Source organism: Arachis ipaensis, chromosome B08, assembly GCF_000816755.2.
Source record: "Arachis ipaensis cultivar K30076 chromosome B08, Araip1.1, whole genome shotgun sequence".
NCBI classification, from domain to species: domain Eukaryota; kingdom Viridiplantae; phylum Streptophyta; class Magnoliopsida; order Fabales; family Fabaceae; genus Arachis; species Arachis ipaensis.
The window spans coordinates 11,289,097-11,304,890 of NC_029792.2; the positions used below are offsets into that span (position 1 = coordinate 11,289,097).

The 15,794-nt window shown below is 43.8% G+C and overlaps 1 long non-coding RNA gene across 1 annotated transcript; it reads left to right on the plus strand.

The window, feature by feature from the left end:
* Positions 1,033-10,769, plus strand: LOC110265204. The gene is made up of 2 exons (XR_002351542.1): positions 1,033-1,076; positions 10,624-10,769. It is a non-coding gene; the product is annotated as an uncharacterized LOC110265204 (long non-coding RNA).

The window sequence follows — 15,794 nt, forward strand, 5'->3', positions numbered from 1 at the left end:
AACTGTGTCCCTTCTAGCGTACGTCTTCTGTTAGTTAATTTTTCTCGACGAACCTTGAGTTATTTCTAGTAATCCCTTTTTTTTAATTGGACCTCGCCGGGTCTCTTTTTATGGGTTTACTTTTTATAACTCTGTTGCTTTAATCAGCTTGGGCCGACTTCTTCACGTCGGTCCCCTATAAGTTATTTCTAGTAATCCATTTTTAGTTGGACCTTACTAGGTCTCTTTTTATGGATTACTTTTTATAACTTTGTAGCTTGAATCGGCTTGGGCCGACTTCTTTATGTCGGTCCCTTCTAAGTTATTTCTAATAATCCATTTTTAGTTGGACCTTGCCAAGTCTCTTTTAATGGATTACTTTTTATAACTTTTGTAGCTTTGACTAGTTTAGGCTAACTTTTTTCTGTCGGTCTCTTCTAAGTTATTTCTAGTAATCCATTTTTAGTTGGACCTCGTCAGGTCTCTTCCTATGGATTACTTTTTTATAACTTCTTGCATTATTCTATTTTTATCGCTTTTTCATCTTTCCAATTTTGTAGAAATTGGGTAGTGAGTTTGATCCTCGCTTGGCCAACCTTTGATGAATTTGGTTTTCATCTTTGTCGACCTTATCGTGATCGGACAGTGAATTTGGTTTTTCACTTTTGCCGATCTGTAGCTTTATAATCGGGCGATGAATTTTTGCGTTTCAGATTAATGCGTCTTGATAAAGAGACTTTGTAGAAGATCTGAAAAAATTTATTCAAAATAGAAAATAGGCAAATATACATGTGTGGGTGCTTACCCTTCTTAAGTCAGGTAACTTTGCAGATCTTGGCTTGGTGCCTCGTTAAAAAACCTTTTTTCGGAAAAAGAGTGCACCTTCTGACCTAAGATCTTTTTATTACCTCCTAAATATAATATCTTTTTAGGTTGCAGGCGTGCCATGACCTTGGTAGCTCTCACCCCTCGAGTTTGGACACTTTGTAGTAGCCTTTTCCCAGTACCTCTGTGATCCGGTAGGGTCCTTTCCAGTTAGCCGCTAGCTTCCCCTCTCCAGGTCGACTTGTTCCAATATCATTTCAGATTAGGATGAGGTCATTGTTAGCGGAGCTTCGCTGTACTACCTTTCGATTATATCTTGAGGCCATTCGACGCTTTAACGCCTCTTCCCTGATCCGAGCTCTTTCTCAAACTTCTGGAAGTAGGTCAAGCTCTTCCTTTTGAAGTTGAGGGTTGGCCTTTTCATTGTAGATGATCGTTTTGGGTGACCCTTCTTCAATTTCTACCGGGATCATTGCCTCAATTCCATAAGCCAATCCGAAAGGTGATTCCTTTGTGGTAGAATGTGGAGTTGTTCGATATGCCCATAGGACTTGTGGGAGTTCCTCCGTCCAGGCTCCCTTTGCGTCCTATAGTCTCCGATTTAACCCAGCTAGCATGACTTTATTGGCAGCTTCTGCTTGTCCATTAGCCTGAGGGTGTTTTACGGATGTGAATTGGTGTTTTAGTTTCAAGTCGGCTACCAACTTTCTAAAGCCTGCATCTGTGAATTGAGTGCCATTGTTTGTGGTAATGGAGTGAGGAACCCCAAACTTTGTGACAATGTTCCTGTATAGGAACTTCCGACTTCTTTGAGCAGTGGCATTAGCTAGGGGTTCTGCCTCAATCTACTTTGTGAAATAATCTACCTCTACAATAAGGAATTTGACCTGTCCCGACCCTTGGGGGAAGGGCCCGAGGAGGTCGAGTCCCTATTTTGCAAATGGCCAAGGTGATGTTACACTGATGAGTTCCTCTGGTGGGGCGATGTGGAAGTTAGCGTGTTTCTGACATGGTGGACATGTCTTGATGAAATCAGTGGCTTCTTTTTGTAAGGTCGGCCAATAGAATCCGGCTCGGAGTACCTTTTTGGCGAGAGCTCGTGCTCCGAGATGGTTGCCACATGTTCTACTGTGTATTTCTTCTAACACCTCTTCTGTGTTAGAGGTCGGCACACATTTTAGTAGAGGTGTTGAAAGTCCTCTCTTGTATAGGATGTTGTTTATGATAGTGTAGTGCTGTGCCTCCCGCTTTAACCTCTTTGCCTCCTTCTTGTCTGTAGGGAGTATTTCCGACTTAAGGTAGTTGATTATGGGGGTCATCCAACCTTGGTCCTGGCCTGATATTGCTAGGACCTCTTCTTCCTCTAAAATTGATGGGCTCTGTAGTATTTCTTGGATGAGACTTCTATTATTGTCCCCTGGTTTGGTGCTGGCTAGTTTTGAGAGTGCGTCAGCTCGAGCATTCTGTTCTCGAGGTATGTGGCGGACCTCATATTTCTCGAATTGTCCGAGCTGTTCTCTGGTTTTGTCCAGGTACTTTTTTATGATAGGATCCTTGGCTTGGTAGGTCCTTTCTATTTGTGAAGTAACTACTTGTGAGTCGCTGAAGATGATAAGCTTTTGAGCTCCAACCTCCCCAGCCAATAGCGCCTCATACTCAGCCTGGTTATTGGAAGTAGGGAACTCAAACTTCAAGAAAAGTTTGATTTGGGTTCCCTAATCGCTTTCTATTATCACACCTGCTCCACTCCCGGTTTTGTTTGAAGAGCCGTCTACATAGAGATTCCATTTTGTAGGGTTTTTCGGGGTGTCAGTGTATTCTGCAATGAAGTCGGCCAGATACTGTGATTTGATGGCTGTCCGAGCTTCATATTGAAGGTCAAATTCGGACAACTCGATTGCCCACTGTAGTATTCTTCCCGCTAAATCTATTTTTTGCAAAATGCCTTTTATGGGCTGATTGGTCTGAACCTTGATGGTGTGAGCTTGAAAGTATGGGCGAAGTTGTCGAGAAGTTAATATGAGAGCGTAGGCAAACTTTTTTATCTTTTGATAGTTCAGCTCGGACCTTTGTAGCGCTTTACTGATGAAGTATATGGTTGTTGTCCACTTTCGTCTTCTCTGACCAATGCTGAAGCTACTGCCCGACTTCCCACAGCAAGGTATAATATGAGTGCTTCTCCTTCCCGTGGTTAGGTAAGAATAGGTGGTTGTCCCAGGAATCTTTTGAAATCCTGGAAAGCTTGCTCGCACTTTGGCGTCCATTCGAACCTTTTTTTTCCCTTCCTTAGCATGGCGTAGAAGGGGAGAGATCTTATGGCTAATCCAGCTAAAAGCCTGGACAAGGCTGCCAGTCTCTCGTTGAGTTGTTGCAGCTCTTTGACACAGGTCAGACTTTTCATGTCGAGTATAGCCCAGCACTTGTCCGGGTTTGCTTCGATTCCTCTTTGTGTGAGCATGAAACCCAAGAATTTGCCAGCTTCTACTGCAAAGGTGCACTTTGCAGGGTTAAGTCGCATGCCGTGCTTTCTTATGGTATTGAACACTTAGGCAAGGTCGGATAGTAATGACTCCTCGCCTTGTGTTTTTACCAACATGTCGTCCACATATACCTCCATGAGTTTCCGGATATGGTCTGTAAAGACCTTGTTCATTAATCTTTGGTAGGTGGCTCCTGCATTTTTGAGTTCGAATGGCATGACGACGTAACAGTAATTTGCTTTTGGGGTTAAAAACGAGGTTTTTTCTTGATCAGGTGGGTACATCGGGATTTGATTGTATCCTGAATAAGCATCCATAAATGAGAGGTATTTGTATCCGGAGGAAGCATCCACCAGAGCGTTAATACTTGGGAGTGGATAGGGATCTTTTGGGCAAGCTTTGTTGAGGTCGGTGTAGTCAGTGCACATCCGCCACTTTCCGTTTGATTTTTTCACTAGGACAACATTAGCTAACCATAATGGGTATTTGACCTCTCTTATGAATCCTGCTTCCAGTAGAGCTTGTACCTGTTCTTCCACGGCTTGGGATCTTTCTCGTCCGAGCTTCCTGCGCCTCTGCTGTACTGGCCGAGATCCTAGATATACTGCCAGCTTGTGGCACATTAGTTTGGGATTTATGCCCGGCATATCTGCGGCCTTCCATGCGAAGAGGTCGACATTATCCTTTAAGAACTGTATAAGGGACTCCTTTACATCTCTTTTTAGGGTTGCGCCGATATTCGTTGCTTTATCTGGGACATCTCCGATCTGGACTTTTTCTATTTTGCCTTCAGGTTGTGGACGAAGTTCTTCCCGACCTCGAACTCCCCCGAGTTCGATGGTGTGAATTTCTTCTCCTTCGCCTCTAAGGTTCAGACTTTCATTATAACAGCGACGCGCTGTCCTCTGGTCTCCTTTTATCGTAGCGATCCCTTCTGTAGTTGTGAACTTCATGCAAAGATGTGGAGTCGAGACTACTGTGGCGAGCTGATTTAGGGTTGTCCGACCTAGTAGGGCATTGTAAGCTGAACTTACGTCGACTACAATGTAGTCTATGTTGAGTGTCATTGACCGGGCTCCCTTTCCAAAGGTAGTGTGTAATGAGATGTATCCGAGCGGTTGGATTGGAGTGTCTCCTAGTCCAAACAAGCTGTTCGGATATGCTCTGAGCTCTTTTTCCTGTAGGCCGAGTTTATCGAAGGCGGTTTTAAATAAGATATCAGCCGAGCTTCCTTGGTCCACCAGTGTGCGGTGGAGATTAGCGTTGGCCAATATGATAGTGATGACCATGGGATCGTCATGTCCTGAGATGTTGCCTGTCGCGTCCTCTTTAGTGAAAGTAATAGTAGGAAGGTCGAGTGCTCCTTCTCCTCCCTCGACGTGATATACTTCTTTAAGGTGTCTTTTGCGAGATGATTTGGAGATTTCTCCTCCCGCAAATACTCCATGTATCACGTGGACATGTCTCTCTGGGATAAGAGGTGGTCGTTCAGTTCGTCCGACTTCTTCGTCCCTTCTTCTTTTTCTGGGCTCATCTGTCCTGTTGGCTAAGTACCAATCTAGTCTCCCCTCTCTCACCAATTTTTCTATGACATTCTTCAAGTCGAAGCACTCGTTGGTGGGATGTCCATAGATTCAATGGTATTCACAATATTCTGTCTGATTTCTGCCTCCTTTTTTGCTTTTAATTGGTCGAGGTGGTGGAATCTTCTCAGTGTGGCATACTTCTCGGTAAACTTCCACAAGGGACACCTAGAGAGGGGGTGTAATTGTGGTATTTCTTAATCTTCTCTCCATGTTGATCTTCTTTTTTCTTGAATTCTTTATCCTTATCTCGGGAGGAGTAGGAGAATCCTGGTTTTGAGGTCTCTCTTAGTCGAGAGTTTTCCTCCATGTTAATGTACTTCTCTACTCATTCTTGCACTTTATTCAGTGATGTGGGATATTTCTTTGATATAGAGTGACTAAAAGGTCCCTCTCGTAGGCCATTAACGAGACTCATAATGGCTGCTTCTGTTGGCAAACTTTGTATGTCCAGACATGCTTTGTTGAATCTTTCCATGTAGTTGCGAAGACTCTCCCGATCTCCTTGCTTGATTCCTAATAGGCTTGGAGCGTGTTTGGCCTTGTCTTTCTGGATGAAAAATCTGGCAAGAAATTTCTTGGTTAAGTCGTCAAAGCTTGTGAAGGATCTAGGGGGCAGACTGTCGAACCACTTAATTGCTGTCTTTGTTAAAGTAGTCGGGAAGGCTTTGCACCAAATTACATCTGAGGCATCAGTGAGATACATCCTGCTTCTGAAGTTGCTGAGATGATGGCTTGGATCGGAGGTACCGTCGTATGGGGTCATGTCGGGAGCTTTAAAATCCCTTGGAACCTTGGCTTTCATGATTTCCTTGGTGAAGGGATCCTGATCCTTGTGGGGTGTGTCATCAGGATCGGTTTGGATAATTTTGGTTTTTAAGTTGGCTTCCAGTTTTAGGAGTTTATCCTCTAACTCTCGGCGTCGCCTAGTTTCTCTCTAGACATTTCTTTCGTCTTCACGCTGGTGCTCGGCCTCTTTTTCGAGCTGATTGAGTCGATCTTGTTGAGCTTGTAGTGCCTCCATGATTTATGTATTTGGTAGATTCTTATCTTTGTTGGGTTGAGGTGTTTCTTTTGGTGTGGTGTTCGCATTGTTATGTGGCGTCCTATTCTCTAGATCAGAGTCGTGGTCGTCGTCAAGATTGTCTGCCATGAAGATGGGATGACTTTCAGGTTCTCCGGCAACGGCGCCAATGTTCCAAGGGTTACCTGAAACTGTAGGTCGATCTCGGACGAGATCTTCTGTGTTGGTCGGTGCTGACGTGTCTGACTTGTGGATGGTGGCCAGAGCTGTTGCGTCTGACTTGTTGGACTGGAGGTGCTACTGGTCCTTCATCACCGGAGGGTGGTGGTACCTGCAAGGGACTCCGATGCTTAAGTTAGCAAGGGTATTAGCAGGTTTTTAGTAGAATCAGAGTATGAGTTATACATGGGTGCTCCAGTGTATTTATAATGGTGTGAAGTGATCTTCTCTTTGGGATAAGATAGTTATCTTATCTTATCTTTTGAGTAAAGTCATCTTATCTTTAAGGGAACCGCCCTTATCTTTCTAGGCTTGGGCTGCCTTTAGATTTGGGTCGCGTTCCTCTGTTTGGGCCTTCTTGGGCCTCTGTAGCGTTTTGGCCGACCTCTTTTATAAAGAGGTTGGGTAATCCTGGTCTGGACAGGTCAGTCAACTTATCTTCAGTTAGCCCGGGTCGTACAGGTCCTACCCAGGGTATGAACAGGATCCCACCATGAAAAAGTACCTGGACAAGACCAGAGAATAACTCGGACAACTCGGGGAATATGAAGTCCACCATATACCTCGGGAACAGAATGTCCGAGCTGATGCACTTTCAAAACCAGCCACCACCACGGAACAGCTCGGACAATTCGGGGGATATGAGGTCCGACATATACCTCGGGAACAAAATGCCCGAGCTGATGCACTTTCAAAACCATTCAGTACCAAACCAGGGAGCAATAATAGAAGCCTCATCCAGAAAACACTACAAAATCCATCAATCTCGGTGGAAGAAAAGGTCCTAACCATATCAGGTCAGGGTCGTTCCCCCGGAGTCAAGGAAGGAAACCAAACCCTCTCCTCAGGGTCCAGCGACACCAACTCATGATTCTTCTCCTCATCCCTATCCCTACAAATTCTATGGAACCTCCTAGGTCGTACACAGTACTCAGGAACACACATTAAAACTATAAAATCCAGCCAGTCAGAAATGCCGTCCGGGATCTTAGTAGACATCTCAGCAATGTTTTTTGCAAGAAGACATAGGTCAACTATTCCTACAATAAGAAAAAGAAAAATGGGGTTACTACCAAACAACTCGGGCAAATAAGAAAACAACTCGGATAATAACAGCAAAAAGATACAGCAATAAAAGGGAAACCCCAGCACTCACACGAAAGTCCAGGGGCACCTGTTCCGAGGGTTACCTGAAACTGTAGGTCGATCTCGGACAAGATCTTCTATGCTGGTCGGTGCTGACGTGTCCAACTTCTAGGTGGTGGCCGGAGCTGTTGCGTCCGACTTGTTGGACTGGGAATGCTGCTGATCCTTCGTCCTCGGAGGGTGGGGGTACCTGCAAGGGACTCCGATGCTTAAGTTAGCAAGGGTATTAAGCATGTTTTTTGTAGAATCAGAGTATGAGTTATACCTGGGTGCTCCAGTGTATTTATAATGGTGTGGAGTGACCGTTTTAGATAAGATAAGTTAGTTATCTTATCTTATCTTATCTTATCTTATCTTATCTTTGAGTGAGGTCATCTTTATCTTCTGGGGAACCACCTTTATCTTTTCTGGGGAACCGCCTCTATCTTTAGATTGGGCTGTGTTCCTTCGTTTGGGCCTTCTTGGGCCTCTGTGGTGTTTTGTCTGAGCTCTTTGTGAAGAGGTCAGATATTTGGCCGAGCTCTTTGAGAAGAGGTCGGATAGTCTGACCTGAAGAGGTCGGTCGGCTTGTCGCTAAACATCCCGAGTCAGATAGCTTGACCCAGGGTATGAACAGTGCCCCTGCTTGAGTTGGATCTTTCCGTGAGATCGTGCTTTTCAGAGCTTCGATCTTTTTGGAAGTCGTGCTCAAGCATCTGTCTTGCTTGTTTCTTTATTGCTTTGCAATCTTTGTAGATTTTCTAGAGGTTTGGTACTTCACAGTCCAACCACTTTTGAGCGGCAGTGTGGGTTTTCTACCCTTGCCTTCTAGATCACGCCTTGCTTTAAGTTTGTGTTGACAACCTTCTGCTTTGGCGAAGTTATCCTTGCGGCTTGATATCCGGGCTTTTAGTGACTTGTCCAATGACTTTTTAGTTTTCTTTATGTAGAACATTTTTTAGTCTCAGATGATGTTCGTAGCCTTGTTTGAGATTGTGCCTTCTTTGAGTAGAGTTGTATCCCTTTCAGCTAAGCACATTTGAGCTTTAAGTTGTTTCCCCACCTTTTGGCTTGTTCTTTTTTGAGATCGTTCTTGCGCCTCTTCTTAGCTGACGTCGACCTGTACGACTTTGCCCCTGCTTGAGTTCGTACCTTTCCGTGAGATCGTGCTTTCAGAGCTTCGATCTCTTTGGGGAAGTCGTGCTCAAGCATCCTGACTTTGGTCGATCTTGAGTAGTTTCTTCTTGTGCGAGTCTGGTATTGCCCTTTTTATTTTGTTGAGAGGTCTTTTCAGCCTTCTTCCGACTTGTTTGTCTTTACTGCTCGGGCTTTTTAGTCATAATCCAACAACTTTTTAGGTAGTGTTCCGACGGGGAACCTTTTTATAGTCTGTTTGGATGACTTTTTAGTGCCGTTTTGATTTCTGCTTTTGCCTTGTAAGTAGTGTCTTTTTTCAAGACTTTGTACTTTTTAGCAAAGCATTTCTGGCCTTCCTCTGGCCGTTGCGAGATGTCTTTGTCCCCTTTGTGGATCTTTGTAGAGTGTCGGTACTTTGTTGTCCGACCTCTTTTGATCACTTCTGGTTTTGTCCTCTTTCTGTTTGGTCGAGGTGGTCCTTGGGGCTAACTTGTCTAATAACTTTTTAGTGTTCTTGTAGAACACCTTTTAGTCAGTCTGAACAATTTTGATAGCTTTGTCGTGGAGCCGTGGCTTTTTGGGCGGAGCTATGTCCGTTTTAGTGCACATTTTTCGTTGGTCCGACTTCTTTTTGTCGGTCCAAGCTGTAGCTTTCGTTGGTCCGACTTCTTCTTGTCGGTCTAAGCTGTAGCTTTCGTTGGTCCGACTTCTTCTTGTTGGTCCAAGCTGTAGTTTTCGTTGGTCCGAATTCTTCTTGTCTGGTCCCTCTAAGTTATTTCTGTAATCCTCTTTCTTGGACCTTGTCCAGGTCTCTTTCAGGGATTACTTTTATAACTTTTGTGTTGTGGGCCGACTTTGTCATATCGGGTCCTCCTAAGTTATTTTTGTAGTCCTCTTTCTTGGACCTTGTTCAGGTCTCTTTCAAGGATTACTTTTATAACTTTTGTAGCTTTTGGGCCGACTTCATCATGTCGGACCCTTCTAAGTTATTTCTGTAATCCTCTTTCTTGGACCTTGTTCAGGTCTCTTTCAGGGATTACTTTTATAACTTTTGTCGCTTGGGCTGACTCTGTCATGTCGGGCTCTTTTAAGTTATTTTTGTAATCCTCTTTCTTGGACCTTGTTCAGGTCTCTTTCAGGGATTACTTTTATAACTTTTGTCACTTGGGCCGACTCTGTCATGTCGGGCTCTTCTAAGTTATTTCTGTAATCCTCTTTCTTGGACCTTGTTCAGGTCTCTTTCAGGGATTACTTTTATAACTTTTGTAGCTTTTGGGATGACTTCTTCATGTCGGGTCCTCCTAAGTTATTTCTGTAATCCTCTTTCTTGGACCTTGTTCAAGTCTCTTTCAGGGATTACTATTATAACTTTTGTAGCTTTTGGGCCGACTTCATCATGTCGGGCCCTTCTAAGTTATAGTAATCCTCTTTTATAGGGCTGGCCAGACCACTTTCTAGGGCTTTACTTATAACTTGGGTTATTGCGACTGGTCCAACTTCTGGTATGTCGGTCAGTCTTAAGTTATTATTTAGCAATCCATTTTGTTAAGACCTCGTCAGGTCCTTTCTATGGATCACTTTCGATAACTTCTTGCATTATTCTATTTTTATCTTTGCCGATTTTGTAGAAATTGGGTTTTCATCTCTGTTGGTCTTTGTCGTGATCGTGCAGTGAATTCGATTTTCACTTTTTGCCGATCTGTAGCTTTATAATCGGATGATGAATGTTTCATATTAATACATCTTGGTAGAGCAGTGAATTTGGTTTTCACTTTGTCGACCTTTGTCAAAATCAAACGGTGAATTCAGTTTTCATCATGGTCGGGCGGTGAAGTTGGTTTTCACCTTGCCGACTTGTCTCTTTGAAAATGGACGATGAATTTGGTTTTCATCTTGCCGACTTTGTCGTGATCGGGCGGTGAGTTTGGTTTTCACCTTGCCGATCTGCCGTAGTCGGTCGTCTTGGTAGAAAACTTTTTAGGAAATCTGCAATCTTTTAAACAATAAAATGAAGATAAGAGTGTATACGTGTTAGTACTTACCCTTCTAGGTCGGGCAATCTTTTTGGATCTCGGCCTGGCGCCCTTTTTAGATTATAGGCATGCCATGGCCTTGGTAGCTCTTGCCCCTCGAGGTCGGATACTCTGTCGTAGCCTTTCCCCAGTACTTCTATGACTCGGTAGGGTCCTTTCCAGTTTGCTGCCAGCTTTCCTTCTCCAGGTCGGGTTGTTCTGGTATCGTTTCGGATGAGGTCGTTCTCAGCAAAAACTCGCTGTACTACCTTTTGATTGTATCTCGAAGCCATTCGATGTTTTAATGCTTCTTCCCTAATCCGAACTCTTTTTTGGACTTCCGAAAGTAGGTCGAGTTCTTCCCTTTGAAGTTGGGAGTTGGCTTCTTCACTATAGTGGATCACTCTAAGCGACCCTTCTTCAATCTCTACTGGAATTATTGCCTCCATTCCGTACGCTAATCGGAAGGGTGATTCCTTTGTGGTGGAATGTGGCGTTGTTCGATATGCCCATAGGACTTGTGGGAGCTCCTCAGCCCAGGCTCCCTTTTAATCTGAAGAACTTTGGTTCTTTCTTTTATTTTGAGAGGTGTTCGGACTGTTTGGGTATAGATTGTCGGCTTCTCTTCTCTGTGTTCTTGCCCTGTTGTTGCCTCCAAAGGGTGCCCCTGGACTTTCGTGTGAGTCCTGGGGTTTCCCTTTTACTGCTGTATATGACACTTGATGTTTTGCTGTTATTGTCCGAGTTGTTTCCTTATTTGCCCGAGTTGTTTGGTAGTAACCCCATTTTACTTTTTCTTACTGTAGGAATATTTGACCTCATATCCCCCGAATTGTCCGAGCTGTTGGTGCTGACTTAGTTTTGAAAGTGCATCAGCTCGGACATTCTGTTTCATATGTCGGACCTCATATCCCCCGAATTGTCCGAGTTGCTTTCTGGTTTTGTCCAGGGTCTCCCGAAATGTCCGAGCTGTTCTCTGGTTTGGTCCAGGGTCCCCCAAATTACCCGAGCTGTTCTCTGGTTTTGTCCAGGGTCCCCCGAATTGTCCGAAGAATTTTTTCATGGTGGGATCCTTAGCTTGGTAGCTTCCTTCTATTTGTGGGGTAAATACTTGTGAATTACTAAACACGATAAGCTTTTGAACTCCTACCTTCTTAGTCAGCCTTAAACCAGCCAGTAGTGCCTCGTACTTGGTTATTTAGCTCGATTTGGGTTCCCTGATCACTTTCTATAATTACACCTGTGCCGCTCCCAATTTTGTTTGAAGAGTCGTCCACGTAGAGATTCCAATTTGTAGGGATTTCCGGGGTGTCAGTGTATTCTACAATGAAGTCGGCCAGATACTATGATTTGATGGCCGTCCATTCTTCATGTTGAAGGTCGAATTCAGACAACTCGGCTGCCCACTGTAGGATTCTAAAGATGCCTTTTATGGGCTAGTTGGTCCGAAACTTGATAATACAGGCGGAGTCGTCGAGAAGTGAGTATGAGGGCATAGGCAAAACTTTCTATCTATTGATAGTTTAGTTTGGCCCCTTGTAGAGCATTGCTGATGAGGTAGATGGGTTGTTACCCCCTTTCGTCTTTTTTTACTATTAGTGAGGCTATTGCCCGACTTCCCATTGCGAGGTAGAATATGAGTTCTTCACTTTCCCATAGTCGGGTAAGAATGGGTGGTTGCCCCAAGAATTTTTGAAATCTCAAAAGGCTTGTTCGCACTCCGTTGTCCTATTCAAACCTCTCTCCCTTCCTTAATATACCTCTTTGAGGTGTCTTTTGCGAGATGATTTAGAGATCCCTCCTCCTGCGAATCCTCCATGAACATGTCTCTCAGGGGTGTGAGGTGGACATTCAACTCGTCCGACTTCTTTGGTGAGTGGACGTTCAACTTGTCCGACCTCTTTGGTGAGTGGACGTTCAACTTGTCCGACCTCTTTTGTGTGAGGTGGACGTTCAACTTGTTCGACCTCTTTGGTGTGAGGTGGACGTTCAACTTGTCCGACCTCTTTGGTGTGAGGTGAACCCTCAACTCGTTCGACCTCTTTGGTGTGAGGTGGACCATCAACTCGTCCGACCTCTTTGGTGTGAGGTGGACCTTCAACTCGTCCAACCTCTCTGGTGTGAGGTGGACCTTCAACTCGTCCGACCTCTTTGGCATGAGGTGGACCTTCAACCCGTCCGACCTCTTTGTCCTTAATGCTTTTGATTGGGCGAGGTGGTGAGATCTTCTCAGTGTTGCATATTTCTCGTTAAACATCCACAAGAGATAGGTTTCTCAGTGGGTTGGTCTTCGTTCTTCCTGGTTTCTTCATCCTTGTCCTGTGGTGGTTCAGGAGAATCTGATTTTTGAGCTCTCTCCTAGTCGAGAGTTTTCCTCCATGTTGATGTATTTCTCAGCTCGTTCTTGTATCTTGTTTAGAGATGTGGGATACCTTTTCGATATGGATTGGCTGAAGGGCCCTTCTCGGAGGCCATTAATGAGGCCCATGATGGCCGCTTCGGTGGGTAGACATTGTATGTCTAGACACATCATGTTGAATCTTTCTACGTAGCTGCGGAGACTTTTCCCGATCTCCTTGCTTGATCCCCAATAGACTTGGGGCGTGCTTGGTTTTGTCTTTCTGGATGGAGAATCTAGCTAAAAGCTTCTTAGCTAAATCGTCGAAGCTCGAGATGGACCTTGGAGGCAGATTGTCGAACCATCTAATTGCGGTCTTTGTTAAGGTAGCAGGAAAGGCTTTGCAACGAACTACGTCTGAGGCGTCGGTGAGGTACATTCTACTTCTGGAATTACTGAGATGATGGCTGGGATCTGTGGTGTCGTCGTATAGAGTCATGTTGGGAGCTTTGAAGTCCTTTAGGACCTTTAGCTTTCATGATCTCTTTGGTGAATGGGGTCTTGATCTTTGTGAGGGCTATCTTCGTGACTGGATCGAGCCGTCTTGGTTTTGAGATCGGCTTCGAGTTTTAAGAGCTTATCTTTTAACTCTCGGCGTCGCCTAGTTTTCCTTTGGAGGTCCTTCTCGGCTTCTCGTTGATGCTCGGCCTCTCTTTTCGTGTTGTTTAAGGTGATTCTGTTACTCACGGATAGCTTCCAAAATTTATGTGTTTGGGGGTTGCTTATCTCCCCCGTTTTGAGGTGCATCTTTGGAGGTGGTGATGGGAAGCAGAAGCTGGTGAATTAAAAATTTATTAAAATGGTTACGTTGCAAGTATAGTTTTTAACTCACCGAAAATCTGCCTATCAATTTAGAAATATGTCACAGAGAGTTTAAATTAAAATTACTGGGAGTTTTAAGTCCCAGGTCGTCTCCCAACGAGTTACAGAAAAGTGTGCTGTTTTATTAATCAGATGTTCCAAGAAGTTGAGCTAAGTAAATTGGAATTTAAATTGAGGAATTTTAAATAATATAAATAAAGGCCTTGACTGGGAATTGATTAGTTAGAATCTCTATCATTGATGGAGTGATTTTTAAGATTGATTTATAATTAACGGTTACTATGTTTGGTTATCCTTTACTAGGTAAGGGAAAGTCAAACAAGTTGGAATGCCAGATCTGTTCACAAGTTGCAACCCACTTAGTTCAAAGGGATTGGCGTTGGTGACAGGATAGCAATCCAACATTTAACCCAACTATAAATTTCTCCTTCAATCCTTCCAACTCAAGAATTCCTTTTAATCAACTCCCTATCAAGTAATGAAACTACTCACGCATTGTAAATAAAGAATCCATGGCACATGAAAGGGAATTAAAAGAAGACATGATTATTGGAATTGAAATTAAATTAAAGAGAAATAATCTTTGCATTAATTAATCATAAAAGTATCTGAATGACAAAATTGAACATAACAAAGAACATGGAAGAATAAAACCAAGTTAAGAGAACAAACTAGAGTGATGAAGTCTTGATGAGGAAATAACTCTTCTCAATGTTCCAATGCTAAGATCAATTGAAAATTAAAATCCTAAAAACTAGAGAGAAAAACCTAAGAGAGTGAAAAAACTAGATCTAAAACTATTGAATAAATGTCTCTGTTGTTTCTGCATATTCTCTGACTCTAGTCTGCTGTTTCGGGCCGAAAACTGGGCCGAAATAAGGTCCAAAACGCCCCCAGCAGATTCTACAGATTATGCAGATCGCACATGTCACGCAATCGCATCGCCCATGCGGACGCGTCGCTTGCGCTTTTTCCTCTCCACGCGTTCGCGTCGTCCACGCTACCGTGTCGCTTGCGCTTTTCAATCCGCGCGGCCGCTTATTGTGTCTAATTGTGTCTAATTGTGTGGTTTTGTCATGATCCTTGCCCACTTATTCAGCAATTTAGCATGCAATTAGATTTCCTTCCTAAATTCAGTACATGTTTGAAAATTGCTTCCTAGAGACTTTAATTATTTATTTTTAATTCTCCTTTATTCCATTCGATGTCGTGATCTGTGTGTCAAGTGTTTCAGGCTTTATAGGGCATGAATGAGATGGAGATTGGAGAGGAAGCTAGCAAAAATGGAAGGAACACAAGAATTTGAGGAGATAACCAGCGAGAAGTGACGCGGTCGCATGGTTCACGCGACCGCGCGAAGGAGCACAAATCGCAGTGACGCGGCCGCATGGCTTGCGCGGCCGCGTAGATTGAAAAGCGCAAGCGACGCGGTAGCGTGGACGACGCGAACGCGTGGAGAGGAAAAAGCGCAAGCGACGCGTCCGCATGGGCGACGCAATCGCGTGACATGTGCGATCTGCATAATCTGCAGAATCCGCTGGGGGCGATTTTGGACCTTATTTCGGCCCAGTTTTCGGCCCGGAACAGCAGACTAGAGTCAGAGAATATGCAGAAACAACAGAGACATTCATTCAATAGTTTTAGATCTAGTTTTTTCACTCTCTTAGGTTTTTCTCTCTAGTTTTTAGGATTTTAATTTTCAATTGATCTTAGCATTGGAACATTGAGAAGAGTTATTTCCTCATCAAGACTTCATCACTCTAGTTTGTTCTCTTAACTTGGTTTTATTCTTCCATGTTTTTTGTTATGTCGGGAGTTGCAATAGAGTGCTAATTTTATTAATTAGAATTTATTTATTTGCATTTTATTTAATTTTGCTACTATGAGCTGCATGTTTCTTCTGTCAAATGAGGCGTTCACTTCCTGATCCGCGCTTGCTAATATTCGATCCTGAAATTGAAAGAACAATTTCACGAACAAGGCGAGAACAGCGTAGGTTAATCCGCTCGGAGGGCGGATCTGAAAGTGAATTTGAGGAAGAAACCAGCCCCCGTTCTACTGATTCGGTTGTTTTACGCGCAGAAAACATGGCAGCTAGAAGAGTTACTATTCAAGAGGAAGGAGCTCCTGATTTTACAATGCAACCGTTTCAAGCGCATCATCCAGCGGTAGCTACAGACTTTGAAATAA